We start from the raw sequence: 16,624 nt of genomic DNA, 5'->3' as shown, positions 1-16,624 counted from the left end.
TCCCAATAGACTTGGAGCGTGCTTAGCCTTATCTTTTTGGATGGAAAATCTGGCCGAAAACTTCTTAGCTAAGTCGTCAAAACTTGAGATGAACCTAGGAGGTAGATTGTCGAACCATCGGATTGTCGTCTTTGTTAAAGTAGTTGGAAAGGCTTTGCAACGAACTGCATCTAAGGCGTCAATGAGGTACATTCTACTTCTGAAGTTGCTAAGGTGATGGCCAGGATCCGTAGTGCCGTCGTATAGTGTCATATCTGGAGCTTTAAAGTCTTTAGGGATTTTGGTCTTTATAATCTCCCTGGTGAATGGATCTTGTTCCTTGTGGGAGCTGTCCTCGTGAGGGGATCGGTAGGCTTTGGTCTTGAGATCGGCTTCGAGTTTTAGGAATTTGTCCTCCAATTCCCGGCATCGCCTTATTTCCTTCTGTAAGTCTTTCTCAGCTTCTCGTTGACGTAGAGTGTCTTCCTCAAGTTATTTTAGACGGTCTTGAAGTATCTCCATGGCTCCCAAGTTTGAATTCTTTTTGTTGTTAAGCTGAGGAGTATTCTCTAGGGAAATGTCCGCATTTTTATGCGATGTTCTATCCTCCAGGTCTGAATTATGATCATTGTCATGGTTGTTCGCTATGGTGATGGGATGACTTCCAGGTTCCCCGGTAACAGCGCCAATGTTTCGAGGGTTACCTGAAACTGTAGGTTGATCGCGGACGAGATCTTCTGTGCTGGTCGGAACGGTTGTATCCGATTTGTTGGACTTGATGGTGGTGCTGATTCCTTCGTCCCCGGAGGGTGGGGAGTACCTGCAAAGGACTCCGATGCTTAAGTTAGCAAGGGTATTAAGCAGGTATTGAGTAGAATCAGAGAATGAATTATACCTGGGTGCTCTAATGTATTTATAATGGTGTAGAGAGACCTTCTTTAGATAAGATAAGTTAGTAATCTTATCTTATCTTTATCTTCGAGTGAGACCATCTTATCTTTAAGGGAACCACCTTTATCTCTGTAGGCTTGGGCTGTCCTTGGATTCGGGTCGTGTTCCTCTGTTTGGGCCCTTTATTGGGCTTTCCTGGTAGTTTGGCCGAGCTCTTTGAGAAGAGGCCGGATTGTCCTGACCTGAAGAGGTCGGTCGCTTTGTCGGTAGAACAATCCGGGTTGGACAGCTCGACCCAGGGTATGAACAGACCATCTCGCAAGCCATTGATGATGCCCATAATGGCAGTCTCTGTTGGTAGGCTTTGTATGTCCAGGCACGTTTTGTTGAATCTTTCCATGTAGTTGCGAAGACTTTACCGTTCTCCTTACTTGATTCCTAATAGACTTGGGGTGTGCTTAGCCTTATCTTTTTAGATGGAGAATCTGGCCAAAAACTTCTTGGCTAAGTCGTCGAAACTCGAGATGGACCTAGGAGGTAGATTGTCGAACCATCTAATTGCTGCCTTTGTTAAAGTAGTTGGAAAGGCTTTTGCAGCAAACTGCGTCTGAGGCGTCGGTGAGGTACATTCTACTTCTGAAATTGCTGAGATGATGGCCGGAATCTGTAGTGCCATCGTACAAAGTCATATCCGGGAGCTTAAAGTCTTTTGAGATTTTGGTCTTCATGATCTCCTTGGTGAATGGATCTTGGTCCTTGCGGGAGCTATCCTCCAGAGGGGATCGGTTAGCTTTGGTCTTGAGATCGGCTTCGAGCTTTAGGAGTTTGTCCTCCAATTCCCGGCATCGCCTTATTTCCTTTTGTAGGTCTTTCTCAGCCTCTCGTTGATGTAGGGCTTCTTCTTCGAGTTGTTTTAAACGGTCTTGAAGCGTCTCCATGGCTCCCGCGTTTGGAGAATTCTTCTTGTTGTTAAGTTGAGGGGTATCCTTTAGTGTAGTGTCCGCATTTTTGTGCGGCGTTCTATCCTCCAGATCTGAGTTGTGGTCGTTGTCATGGTCATCCGCCATGGTGATGGGATGACTTCCAGGTTCCCCGACAACGGCGCCAATGTTTCGAGGGTTACCTGAAACTGTAGGTCAATCTCGATCGAGATCTTCTGTGATGGTCGGGGATGACGTGTCTGGCATGTTGGACTGCTAATGCTGCTGATTCTTTGTTACCAGAGGGTGGTGGTACCTGCAAGGGACTCCGATGCTTAAGTTAGCAAGGGTATTAAATAGGTTTTTCGCAGAATCAGAGTCCGAGTTATACATGGGTGCTCCAGTGTATTTATAATGGTGTAGAGTGACCTTCTTAGATAAGATAAGTTAGTTATCTTATCTTATCTTTATCTTATCTTCAAGTGAGGTCATCTTATCTTCAAGGGAACTGCCCTTCTCTCTGTAGGCTTGGGCTGCCTTAGGATTTGGGTCGCGTTCCTCTATTTTGGCCCTTTACTGGGCTTTCTTGGTAATTTGGCCGAGCTCTTTGAGAAGAGGTCGGATAGTCTTACCTGAAGAGGTCGGTTGCCTTGTCGCTAAACATCCCGGGTCGGATAGCTCGACCCAGGGTATGAACACCCCCCATAAGAGCTAACACTTTTGAGCTAAATCCTCAGCTCATTATCATGGTGCAGCAAAATTGCCAGTATTTCGGTCTTCCACAAGAAGAACCTACTGAGTTTCTGGCACAGTTCTTACAAATTGATGACACAGTACGTGATAAGGAAGTGGATCAGGATGTCTACAGATTATTGCTGTTTCCATTTGCTGTAAAAGACCAAGCCAAGAGGTGGTTAAATTACCAACCCAAAGCCAGCATAAGAACATGGAAACAGTTGTCAGATAAATTTTTGAATCAATATTTCTCTCTAAAATGGATGACACAGCTAAGGCTGGACATCCAAGGCTTTAAACAAGAGGATCATGAATCTCTTTATGATGCTTGGGAGAGGTACAGAGAGATGCTAAGGAAATGCCACTCTGAAATGTTTTCCGAGTGGGTGCAGTTAGACATCTTTCTACTATGGGCTTACAGAAAAATCCCAGATATCTCTAGACCACTCAGCTGGTAGACCTATACACATGAGAAAAATAATTGAAGAAGCTCAAGAGCTCATAGATACAGTTGCTAGAAATTAACATTTGTACTTAAGTAGTGAGTCCTCCATGAAAGAAGAGTCTAAGGCAGTATCCACTGAACTTAGTCCTCCAGAATAAGTTGCTGAACTCAATCAGCAATTATATTTTCTAACAAAACAGCTAGCAGAATTCAAAGAAATGCTACAAGAAACCAAAGATGCTAACCAGAATATGGAAAAATAATTGAATCAGACAAAACAGTAATTATCCAAACAAATAACAGAAGAGTACCAAGCTGTTCATTTAAGGAGTGGGAAGACATTAAATACATCAACTCAAAGCAGCAAAAAGTCAAGAAAGGAACAACTGACAGAGGATGAGCAAACCACTGCCCAAAATCTCTCTGAGGATAGTAAGAGCCCAGAGAGGAATAATTCTGGCATTCAAACGCCAGAAAAAGGTGAAAAACTGGCGTTAAACACCTAGTCCATGTTCAGTTCTGGCATTCAAATGCCAAAAAAAGGTGGAAAATTGGCATTAAATGCCCATTTAGCCCCTAATCCTGGCATTCAAACACTAATGAGGGATCAGACACCTGCAAGTGCTGATAGTAACCCTCCTAAGAAGGCTTCTCCAACCACCTCTGTAGGAAATAAACTTGTAGCAACTAAGGTTGAGGAATATAAAGCCAAGATGCCTTATCCTCAGAAACTCCGCCAAGCGGAACATTATAAACAATTTGCCCGCTTTACAGACTATCTCTGGACTCTTGAAATAAAGATCCCGTTTGCAGAGGCACTTGAGCAAATACCCTCTTATGTTAAGTTCATGAAAGAGATCTTAAGTCATAAGAAGGATTGGAGAGAAACTGAAAAAGTTTTCCTCACTGAAGAATGCAGTGCAGTCATTCTGAAAAGCTTACCAGAGAAGCTTAAAGATCCCAGAAGCTTTATGATACCATGCACATTAGAGGGTACTTGTACCAAGACAGCTCTATGTGATCTTGGGGCAAGTATCAACCTAATACCTGCATCCACTATCAGAAAGCTTGGCTTGACTGAGGAAGTCAAACCAACCCGAATATGCCTCCAACTTGCTGATGGCTCCATTAAATATCCATCAGGCGTAATTGAGGACATGATTGTCAAGGTTGGGCCATTTGCCTTTCCCACTGACTTTGTAGTGCTGGAAATGGAGGAGCACAAGAGTGCAACTCTCATTCTAGGAAGACCTTTCCTAGCAACTGGACGAACCCTCATTGATGTCCAAAAAGGATAGGTGACCCTGAGAGTCAATGAGGATGAGTTTAAGTTAAATGCTGTCAAAGATACACAGCATCCAGACACATCAAAAGACTGCATGAAGGTTGATATTATTGACTCCCTGGTGGAAGAAGTCAATATGACTGAGAGTCTCGAAAAAGAGCTAGAGGACATCTTTAAAGATGTTCAGCTCGATCTAGAGGAACCAGAGAAAACAGAAGAACCTCTGAAAACTCCTCAAGAAGGGGAGATGCCTCCTAAACCCGAGCTCAAACCACTACCACCATCCCTGAAATATGCATTTCTTGGAGAAGATAACACTTTTCCTGTAATCATAAGCTCTACCTTAGAGCCACAGGAAGAAAAAGCACTAATTCAAGTGCTAAGGACACACAAGACAGCTCTTGGATGGTCCATAAGTGATCTTAAGGGCATTAGCCCAGCTAGATGCATGCACAAGATCCTATTGGAGGATGATGCCAAGCCAGCGGTTCAACCACAAAGGCAGCTGAATTCAGCCATGAAGGAGGTGGTGCAGAAAGAGGTCACTAAATTACTAGAGGCTGGGATCATTTATCCCATTTCTGATAGCCCCTGGGTAAGCCCTGTCCAAGTAGTCCGCAAGAAGGGTGGCATGACAGTGGTTCACAATGAAAAAAATGAACTGGTTCCTACAAGAACAGTTACAGGGTGGCGTATGTGTATTGACTACAGAAGACTCAATACAACCACCAGAACGGATCATTTTTCTTTACCATTCATAGACCAGATGCTAGAAAGAGTGGCAGGTCATGATTACTACTGCTTTTTGGATGGCTATTCAGGTTACAACCAAATTACAGTAGATCCTCAGGATCAAGAAAAAACAGCATTCACATGTCCATCTGGAGTATTTGCCTATAGAAGGATGCCATTTGGTCTGTATAATGCACCTGTAACCTTTCAGAGATGCATGCTCTCTATTTTCTTTGATATGGTAGAAAAATTTCTGGCAGTCTTCATGGATGACTTCTCAGTATTTGGAGACTCATTCAGCTCCTTTCTTGACCATCTAGCACTTATTCTGAAAAGGTGCCAAGAGACTAACCTGGTTTTAAACTAGGAGAAATGTCACTTTATGGTGACTGAAGGAATTGTCCTTGGACACAAAATTTCGAATAAGGGAATAGAGGTGGATCAAGCTAAGGTAGAAGTAATTCAAAAATTACCACCACCTGCTAATGTTAAGGCAATTAGAAGTTTTCTGGGACATACAAGATTCTATAGGAGGTTTATAAAAGATTTTTCAAAAATTGCAAAACCTCTAAGTAATCTGCTAGCTGCTGATACACCATTTGTCTTTGACACAGAGTGTCTGCAGGCGTTTGAGACTCTGGAAGCCAAGCTGGTCATAGCACCAGTCATTTCTGCACCAGACTGGACATTACCATTTGAACTAATGTGTGACGCCAGTGACCATGCGATTGGTGCAGTGTTGGGACAGAGGCATGACAAGCTTCTGCACGTCATTTACTACGCCAACCGTGTTTTAAATGATGCGCAGAAAAATTACACAACCCCAGAAAAGGAATTGCTTGCAGTTGTTTATGCCTAATGAGCGAATAATTTATATGCTTTTTGGCATTGCTTTTAGGTAGTTTTTAGTAGGATCTAGCTACTTTTAGGGATGTTTTCATTAGTTTTTATGCTAAATTCACATGTCAGGACTTTACTATGAGTTTGTGTGTTTTTCTGTAATTTCAGGTATTTTCTGGCTAAAATTGAGGGACCTGAGCAAAACTTTGATAGGAGGCTGACAAAGGACTGCTGATGCTGTTGGATTCTGACCTCCCTGTACTCGAAATAGATTTTTTGGAGCTACAAAACTCCAAATGGCACGCTCTCAACGGCTTTAAAAAGTAGACATCCAGAACTTTCCAGCAATATATAATAGTCTATACTTTATTCGTGATTAGAGGACGTAAAATGGCGCTCAACGCTAGTTCCATGCTGCATTCTGGAGTCAAACGCCAGAAACACGTCACGAACCAGAGTTGAACGCCAAAAACACATTACAACGTGGCGTTCAACTCCAAAAGAAGCCTCAGCTCGTGTAAAGATCAAGCTCAGCCCAAACATACACCAAGTGGGCCCTGGAAGTGGATTTATTCATCAATTACTTACTTCTGTAAACCCTAGTAGCTAGTTTAGTATAAATAGAACCTTTTACTACTGTATTAGACATCTTTGGACTCAGTTTTATTTTATTATTCATCTTAGGAGACTAATGATCACGTTTTGGGGGCTGGCCTCTCGGCCATGCCTGGACCTTCATCACTTATGTATTTTCAACGGTGGAGTTTCTACACACCATAGATTAAGGGTGTGGAGCTCTGCTGTACCTCAAGTTTCAATGCAAGTACTACTATTTTCTATTCAATTCGACTTGTTCTTATTCTAAGATATTCGTTGCACTTCAACATGATGAATATGATGATCCGTGACACTCATCATCATTCTCACCTATGAACGCATGACTGACAACCACTTCCGTTCTACCTTAGACCGGGCGCATATCTCTTGGATTCCTTAATCAGAATCTTCGTGGTATAAGCTAGAATTGATGGCGGCATTCATGGGAATCCGGAAAGTCTAACCTTGTCTGTGGTATTCCGAGTAGGATTCCGGAATTGAATGACTATGATGAGCTTCAAACTCGCGATTGCTGGGCGTGATGACAAACGCAAAAGAATCAAGGGATTCTATTCCAACATGATCGAGAACCGACAGATGATTAGCCGTACTATGACAGAGCATTTGAACCATTTTCACTGAGAGGATGGGATGTAGCCATTGACAACGGTGATGCTCTACATATAGCTTGCCACTGAAAGGAGTGACAAAGATTGGATAAAAGCAGTAGAAAAGCAGAGATTCAGAAGGAACACAGCATCTCCATGCACCTATCTGAAATTTTCACCATTGAATTATATGAGTAACTATTTTCTATTTATTTATTATTATTATTCGAAAAACCAATAATCTCTTAAATTAGTTAAATCCGCCTGACTGGGATTTACAAGATGACCGTAGCTTGTTTCATACCAACAATCTCTGTGGGATCGACCCTTACTCACGTAAGGTATTACTTGGACGACCTAGTACACTTGCTGGTTAGTTGTGCGGAGTTGTGACAAAGTGTGATTTATGTTTGAAAGCGCTACCAAGTCTTTGGAGTCATTGTTGATAATCACAATTTCGTCCACCAATGCCATTGACAAGTTCAAATCCTATTTGATAGGATCGAAAGTGATTGTGTACACTAACCATGCTGCTCTTAAATATCCACTCACAAAGCAGGATTCAAAACCCAAGCTCATAAGATGGGGGTTGCTTCTGCAAGAGTTTGATATAGAAATAAGAGATAGAAAAGGGACAGAGAACCAAGTAGCAGATCACCTGTCCCGAATAGAACCAGTAGAAGGGGCGTCCCTCCCCTCTACTGAGATCTCTGAAACCTTTCCGGATGAGCAACTCTTTGCCATTCAGGAAGTCCCGTGGTTTGTAGACATTGCAAACTATAAAGTGGTAAGATTCATACCCAAAGAGTACAACAGGCAGCAAACAAAAAAATTAGTTACTGATGCAAAGTACTACTTATGGGATGAACCATATCTCGTTAAAAGATGTGCAGACGGAATAATCCGCAGGTGTGTGCCCAGAGAAGACGTATAGAAGATCCTATGGCATTGCCATGGATCACAATATGGAGGACATTTTCAGAAGTGAGCTGACAGCCACAAGGGTCCTCCAATGTAGTTTCTACTAGCCTACTCTCTATAGAGACTCCCGAGAGTTTGTACGTAGCTGTGACAGTTGCCGAAGAGCTGGTAATCTGCCTCACAGTTATGCCATGCCTCAGCAAGGGATCTTAGAGATTGAGTTGTTTGATGTATGGGGTATTGACTTCATGGGGCCTTTCCTGCCATCATACTCAAACACTTGTGTTCTAGTGGCAGTAGACTATGTATCTAAATGGGTGGAGGCAATTACAACACCCACTAATGATACTAAGACAGTGTTGAAGTTCCTCCAAAAGCATATCTTCAGCAGATTTGGTGTCCCCAGAATACTAATCAGTGATGGAGGAACTCATTTCTGCAATAAATAGCTTGACTCTGCTCTAATCCCATATGGAATTAACCACAAAGTGGCAACTCCATATCATCCACAGACAAATGGGCAGGCTGAAGTCTCAAATAGAGAACTAAAACGAATTCTGGAACAGACTGTGAATACCCGTAGAAATGATTGGGCAAAGAGTCTGGATAATGCTCTATGGGCATACAGAACTGCATTCAAAACTCCTATAGGAACCTCTCCATACCAGCTTGTGTATGGAAAAACCTGTCACCTGCCAGTGGAACTGGAACACAAGGCATACTGGGCAACCAGATTCCTAAACCTTGATGCCAAGTTAGCTGGAGAGAAAAGATTGTTCCAGTTGAATGAGCTAGAGGAATTCAGACTCAATGCTTTCAAAAATGCAAAAATTTACAAAGAGAAAGCAAAAAGGTGACATGACAAGAAACTGTCATCCAGAGTCTTTGAGCCAGGATAGAAGGTTATGCTATTTAACTCTAGGCTCAGATTATTCCCTGGGAAATTAAAATCCCGGTGGAGGGGACCATATGTGATCACAAGTGTGTCACCATATGGATATGTAGAGCTTCAGGATGTTGACTCTAACAAAAAGTTTATTGTTAATGGACAGAGAGTCAAACATTATCTTAAAAGCAATGTTGAGCAAGAATGCTCAAAACTGAGACTAGACTAAAGCTCAGTACAAGTCCAGCTAAAGACAATAAAGAAGCGCTTGCTGGGAGGCAACCCAGTCATTAGCAAAGGTTCTTGTTATTTAAATAATAATTATAGGAGTTTGATATAAATTATCTTTAAGGTTAATTGTCAAAATGCAGAAGTTCACAGAGTTACAGAAGGATTCAGAGCACAAAGCAGAGAAAAAGAGCTCACTAGCTCGAAAATACCAGTAAGAGGCATTTTGGGCGTTAAACGCCAGAATGGGTACCATTCTAGGCGTTTAACGCCAGAGTTGCAGCATCCTGGGCATTTAGAAAAATGCCCAGTGATAAAAGATTTCTGGCGTTTAACAGTAGCCAAGGTACCTGGCTGGGCGTTAAATGCCAGGATGGATACCATTCTAGGCGTTTAACGCCAGAAAAGACAGGGGGAGGTGATTTTGTTTCCACTTCAATTTTTTTCAAATTTTCATGTTTTAATTCATAATTTTCTACATAAACATGTTACAAATTTTCATCTCTCAAATTCAATTTTCAAAATTTAATAACCTTCTAAATTCTTTTTAATTTTCTTTCAAAATCTCTTTTAAATCTTTTTCAAAAACTCATTTATCTTTTCAATTTCTTTCCAAATCTTTTCCAACTCATCATATCTTCTTTTAATTCTTAGATGCATCAATAAAAATTCAGATTTAACTTCTTTATATCTTTTTCATATCTTTTGAATTTTAAAATATCATCTTTTTTATATCATGATTCATCTTTTCCAAATCATTTCTTTCTATCATATCTTGTTCAAAATTTTCAAGATAAAGGTTGTTGAATCCTAATATTAAACCTGTGATAACTTTTATTATCAGAAACCTATCTTAAGAATTACATAAGTATTAGTAATTAAGGTTTTTATTTTTATTTTTATTTTTATCTCCAAGTAAACTATAATTTATTCTTCTCATCATCACTAAACATGAATAAAATAGTAGATTTTCTTTAGAATATGGAGGCAATTGTTTCAAGTTTTCAATAAGAAAAATTCTAATTATTTTTATATGGTGGCAACACTTTTTGTCTTCTAAATGAATGCTTGAACAGTGCATATTTTTTATAGTGAAGTTTATGGATGTTAAAATTGTTGGCTCTTGAAAGAATGATGAAAAGAAAGAGAAATGTTATTGATAATCTGAAAAATCATAAAATTGATTCTGAAAGCAAGAAAAAGTAGTGAAAATACAAAGCTTGCAAAAAAAATGAAAAATAAAGAAAAGCAAGCAGAAAAAGCCAATAGCCCTTTAAACCAAAAGGCGAGGGTAAAAAGGATCCAAGGCTTTGAGCATTAATGGATAGGAGGGCCTAAAGGAATAAAATCCTGGCCTAAGCGGCTAAATTAAGCTGCCCCTAACCATGTGCTTGTGTCATGAAGGTCCAAGTGAAACGCTTAAGAATGAGTGGTTAAAGTCGTGATCCAAAGCAAAAGAGTGTGCCTAAGAACTCTGGGCACCTCTAATTGGGGACTCTAGCAAAGCTGAGTCACAATCTAAAAGGTTCACCCAGTTATGTGTCTGTGGCATTTATGTATCCTGTAGTATTACTGGAAAACAAGATGCTTGGGGTCACAGCCAAGACTCATAAAGTAGCTGTGTTCAAGAATAAACATATTAAACTAGGAGAATCAATAACACTATCTGAATTCTGAGTTCCTATGGATGCCAATCATTATGAGCTTCAAAGGATAAATTGAGATGCCAAAACTGTTCAGGAGCAAAAAGCTACTAGCCCCGCTCATCTAATTAGAATCTGAGCTTCACTTAAAACTCTGAGATGTATTACCTCTTGATTGTCTTTCTATCCTATTTTATTTATCTAGTTGCTTGGGGACAAGCAACAGTTTAAGTTTGGTGTTGTGATGAGCGGATATTTTATACGCTTTTTGGTGGTATTTTCATGTAGTTTTTAGTGTGCTTTAGTTACTTTTTAGTATATTTTTATTAGTTTTTATGCAAAAATCATATTTCCGGACTTTACTATGAGTTTGTGTGTTTTTCTATGATTTCAGGTATTTTTTGGCTGAAATTGAGGGACCTGAGCAAAAATCTGATTTAGAGGCTGAAAAAGGACTGCAGATGCTGTTGGATTCTGACCCTCCTGCACGCGAAATGGATTTTCTGGAGCTACAGAAGCCAATTAGCGCGCTCTCAATTGCGCTGGAAAGCCCAAGATGTCTACTTTCCAACACAATTGAGAGCGCGCCAATTGGACTCCTGTAGCTCCAGAAAATCTATTTCGCGTGCAGGAGGGTCAGAATCTAACAGCATCTGCAGTCCTTTTTTAGCCTCTGAATCAGATTTTTGCTCAGGTCCCTCAATTTCAGCCAGAAAATACTTGAAATCACAGAAAAACACATAAACTTATAGTAAAGTCCAGAAATGTGAACTTAGACCTGACTTATTAATAGAATTAGGCTTTTAAATCAGCTTGGACCTGAAACTATTTTATAACAGGCCAGATAGGCCAGGTTGTAGGCCCCTGGCAGGCCTCCTTGTCTTTTTTGACTCCTAGTCATAACAAAGCTTCTTGATAATAGTTTTAGCTCTATTCTCTAAAATGTGATTCTCAAGAAAAATACAAAAAAAGTTGTCATAGCAACAAGTAAGATTCTTGATAAGAGTGTTGAAGCCTTTAGACGAAGCTCTACACATCTAAACTTTAATTCATAATAAACAATTAAAATATAAAATAAAGGATAAACCACAAAAAATACATTCAAATTATTTTTTTGCTGTCAAAAATACATCCAAATTTTATTATTAACAAAAATACCCACAAAAATTTAAAATTTTGGCAAAAATTCAAAAACGTTTACTACAACGTTCAAGGTTAACAGAAAGAGTAACGTGGCAAACGGATGTTCCAATTTCGTCTCCCCCCTCTTTTCTTCTCTCACTCGCCCATTCTCCAATTCCTTCTCTTCTATCGTGCTTTCTCTGGTTCTCTCCCTTCCATCTTCTTCATCTTTGTGATTTTCTCCTTTCTCTTCTCTCCTTACCGATATCTCTATCTGTTTCCTGTTGTTCTTCTCATTCTTCTGTGCATCAATGGCGGCTTTTTCATTTTTCTCTGTAAGCTCTGTCATCTCCTCTGCTCTTTTTCTTTGGGAAGTTTTCTAGCTTCAAGAGGTAGCAGCGTTGAGTCCTCTATTTTTACAGCCACAGCTTCTTCAGTGCTTAGTTCTCTTTCCTCATCCAAATGTCGTATCTTTATTTTCTCTTTCTCTCGGGTCCACTATTCTCTTTTTCTCCTCCTAGCGCTGACTCTTTATAATCTTTTCCTCCCATTGCCACTGGAATCAAATTAGTATTATGTGCAATTCGAGGATCTAAGAAATTTAGGGATGCCCATCATGAAATCATTCTAAAATTTAGGTTTAATTGAAATTTGAAAAATTATTACTTTAAATTAGAAAAATTAGAGTTTTAATTTGAAGCGGTGCATATTCTATTCTTTGATCTGATCTTCATTTTTGTTTCTTTTTGTGAATTTGAAGAGAAGGACAATGACTGGGTTGTGTTGATGGTCAAGAATTGAGAAAGGAAAAGCGAGTGTGAAGAAATAAGAGAAGAGAGAGAGAATAGGGAGGGAGATGGTGTTGTGATCATGGTGGTTTGCCAACAGTTCTATCACGGTAGATAGAGGTACTGCGGATGGTGAGTGAGTGAATTAGAGACTGGCTGAGTGAGAGAAGAGAAGAGAGGAATGAAATTGGAACCTCTGTTTGCCGAATTAAACCCCAAAGTGGTTCCTGAGATTCAGGATTTGCATCGATTTAGTTCCTAACTTACCAATTGCACTATTTATATCTCCGATTTTGTTAAAATTGTACTACAGTCGTCCCTCTTCACATCTCCGGCCAAATTGACTGCCACCGGTAGTGACATGGCGCTGAGATGCCCTGCTGGGTGCCACACTGGAGTGTCAATTTTGGCGCTAAAAAGAAAGATGGATGGAACGGCGTCGTTTGAGAGATGTTGAGAGTCGAAACCCAAATCAGCTAACCTCTGTGATCACTTCATCTTCCTCTTCTTCTTCTGAACACCAAAACTACGCGCCATGAAATCCTGAGTCCGGGCAACTGTATAGGGTTTGAATGGTGAAAATACTCGGCTTCGTGGAGTTTGCTGCCACTGTGATAGTTGTGTGCGATCGTTGTCGCTGACGGAAGGAGAAAGAGTTCATCACGAACACACGAAGGTAGGTCTGAACTGGAAAAAATAATGCTTTTTAAGTTACAGTTATGCGTCATTGTCTCTGTTGGGTGAAAATTTGATTTTAGTTGATGAAAGTTTAAAGTTTTTCGTTATCTACTAGGGTTTTATGGGCAGTGAAAATTTTTTTTCCATGCTTTGTTTTTAATGCAATCTTATTTCGGGTTGGTTGATGGGTGTTTCTGGTGATTTGTTTGTGGTTGAATGTCATGGTTTGTTGTTGTATGTGTGAATCTGATTGTTTGATTCTTCAATTTATTTTTTCGCATAAAGCAGATGGAGACTTTGATGGATATCATGTTCGATCATGGGTAAACATTTAAAAAAATGATGATGGAATACTAGTGTACTCATTGAACAACAAAACTTGCTTAGGAGATTTAGATGAGAATACAAAACTACTACAAAGAGCTTGGGTATGACAACATACTTCAGTGCTGGTGGCTGCCTTCAGGGATGAGCTTAGATAGTGGACTAAGGGCTCTTACAAGTGATGATGAGTTAAGATAGATGTGCTTTGCTGCACGGAAGAATGATGGAGTTATTGATGTGTATTTTGAGTATGGGGTGTCCATACTAGAGTTGCTTGTAGGGAAGGAAGTTGTGATATGGCTTGATGATACTCATGAATATCCTAGTAAGGGAGAACTGGTGAGCAAGAAGAACACAAATGAGGGTCCCAAAGCTGATGGTAACACCTCGAACCCAACTACAAAACTGAATCCAGAGTCTGTTTCATTCTCCAGCCGAAGCCCTATAAACAATCCTATTCCAAACCCTCCTAAAACAACCCTGACCCTATTCCAAATCCCATTGATGCTAACACAACTCCTAATCCAAATCCTGCTAAGACTCATGTCAAATCCATTCTAGAGCCCAAATCTAACCTGACACCCAAGTCTAAGTCAAAGCCCAACCCAACATCCATCTCCAAATCCAAATTGACTCAAAAGCCCATTCAAAAGCCCAACCTAAACCTGAATACCAAACTGAGAGAGACTACCAAGGCATGCTCCACAGCAAAAGGCAAAGGCAAATCGAAAATGAAGTCCAAACCTCAGTTCTTACCTAGGAGAATTACAAGATCTCAGGCTGTTGGAACATATAGAAGGTCTATTAATAAGGGCAAGGAAGTTCTTCATGTTGTCTTAACTGTGATTGTGGATCTTGAAAAAAGACTACTTGCCAATTCTGGATGTTAACTGGTGACCTTTATCAATCTCTTTTACTTAATTATTAATATTTATGTATTCATTACTTTGATGATTATCTCACTCTGCATTTATGTAACTAACTGTAGGCATTCCTTGTATTCATGCTTGTGCTGCCCTTGCACGGTGAACAAAAGACCGGAAGACTTTTGTCACCACTTGTATACTATGGAGTCATACAACAAGACTTATACCCATCACATTAACCATCTTCCAGATCAATCATTGTGGGAGAAATATGTTTACAGTCATCCACAAGCCCCTATCATTAAGAGGAGGCCAGGAGCTCTAACAAAGAAAAGGATAAAAGATGCTGATGAAGGTAACGGTGGTAACAAGAAAGCCAAACCAAGTGGAAGTTTGAAAAGGCATCTGAAGACCTTCACATGTAGATATTGTGGAGTAAAAAGGTATACTAAGAAAATAGGATACATTACTGATAAACTACTATTTTATGGTTTATCTTGTGCTAAATTGAGTGGATTTTGTCAATCTTTCATACACTTACTCATATAAAATGCATGATTTTATATTTTCCTTCCTAATTTGGTGCTATGATTGAAAACATGCCTCTTTGGCATTAAATTTGCTATTTTTTTTAATCCTCTCTTATTACCATTCGATGCCGTGATCTGTGTGTTAAGTGTTTTCAGGCTTTATAGGACAGGAATGGCTTAAAGGATGGGAAAGGAGCATGCAAAAGAGGAAAGAACACAAGGAATTAAGGATTTCATGAGCGAGCATCGACGCACATGCGTGGAGCGACACGTACGCGTGACCAGAAGAAAATTCAGCGACGCGCACGCGTGAAGCGACGCGTACGCGTGAATAGAAAATTTCGCAGCGACGAGTACGCGTGACAATGCGTCACGTGCTGCACTAACCAGAAATCGCAGGGGGCGATTTTGGGATGCTTTTGGACCCAGTTTTAAGCCCAGAAACACAGACTAGAGGCAGGGGGCAAGCTGAAACTCAAGATACATTCACTTTCACTTTAGTTTTAGTTAAGTTTTGAATTCTAGAGAGAAAAAAATTACTACTTCCTCTAGGGTTATTCACGTTCGAAGATCTTTAGTTTTACGCTTTTGGATTGAATCTTGAGAGAGTTACTACCTTCGATTGAAGTCTCTATCACTATAGTTTTCTTTCTTATTTCCTTACTCTTTTGTTTTTCCATTCAGTTTGTTTAGAGTCATATATGGATATCTTTGATTTTGGGATTTATTAATGCAAAGATTATTTTTACATTTAATTCCATTATTTGTTTGATTATCTCCAATTAATTTATTAGCTCAAGAATTGCTTTTACTAAATTAATTTTAATTACCATGTCTTCTTTCTACTCCCTTTACATGTTTGCGAAAAGGCATCCATGTCAATGGAGTAGACTCCCAACTTGACTTTGGAGTTGATTAATAGGAAACCCTTGAGTTGAAATACTCAAGTATCAATTTGTGATTGGAAGTTGTTGGCTGACTCTCTATTCACTAACTCTAATCCTTCCCTAGGAGAGGATTAGGACTTGTGAATCAGAGTTGGTTTAGTTACTTGACTTTCCTTTATTAGGTAAAGGATAACTAAGCAGAAGCAACAACCTCTTACTATTATACTTGGAAAAATCAACAAGGATAAAAATTCTAATTAATCTTCTGCTAGTCAAGGCTTTTTATTTCAAATTTATAAAATCTCTTGTTAATTTTTATTGCTTCAATTGATAATCATTTTTTTTCTATTTCCCAATTCTAAATTTTCTCAGACAATTCCTGACCAATAAATTACACTCTTTTGTCAACTCTTTGGGAATGACCTGAAAATTCTACTCCCAGTATTTTATTCTTAAATTGTGACATCTTCTAAATTGACAGCGGAGATTCGTTGGTTAAGACTGTACTCACAAGTCACAACGCAACTTTTATTAATATTTCTTAACCGGCATTTTTCCGCCCGTCAATTACTTAAGAAAAAAAGTAACTCTATCTTACTTTCATTCATCCTTTAACACATTACATACAACATTGTCAGAACTTTAAAGTCATAACTAATACAACAATTACAGTGAAAAAGACCAGTATACCTAAGAATTGTATTATACATTTTTGGGTC

Source organism: Arachis stenosperma, chromosome 9 (assembly GCF_014773155.1).
Source record: "Arachis stenosperma cultivar V10309 chromosome 9, arast.V10309.gnm1.PFL2, whole genome shotgun sequence".
Classification (NCBI taxonomy): domain Eukaryota; kingdom Viridiplantae; phylum Streptophyta; class Magnoliopsida; order Fabales; family Fabaceae; genus Arachis; species Arachis stenosperma.
The sequence above is the reverse complement of the archived record's forward strand: the minus strand, read 5'-3'. Positions refer to the sequence as shown.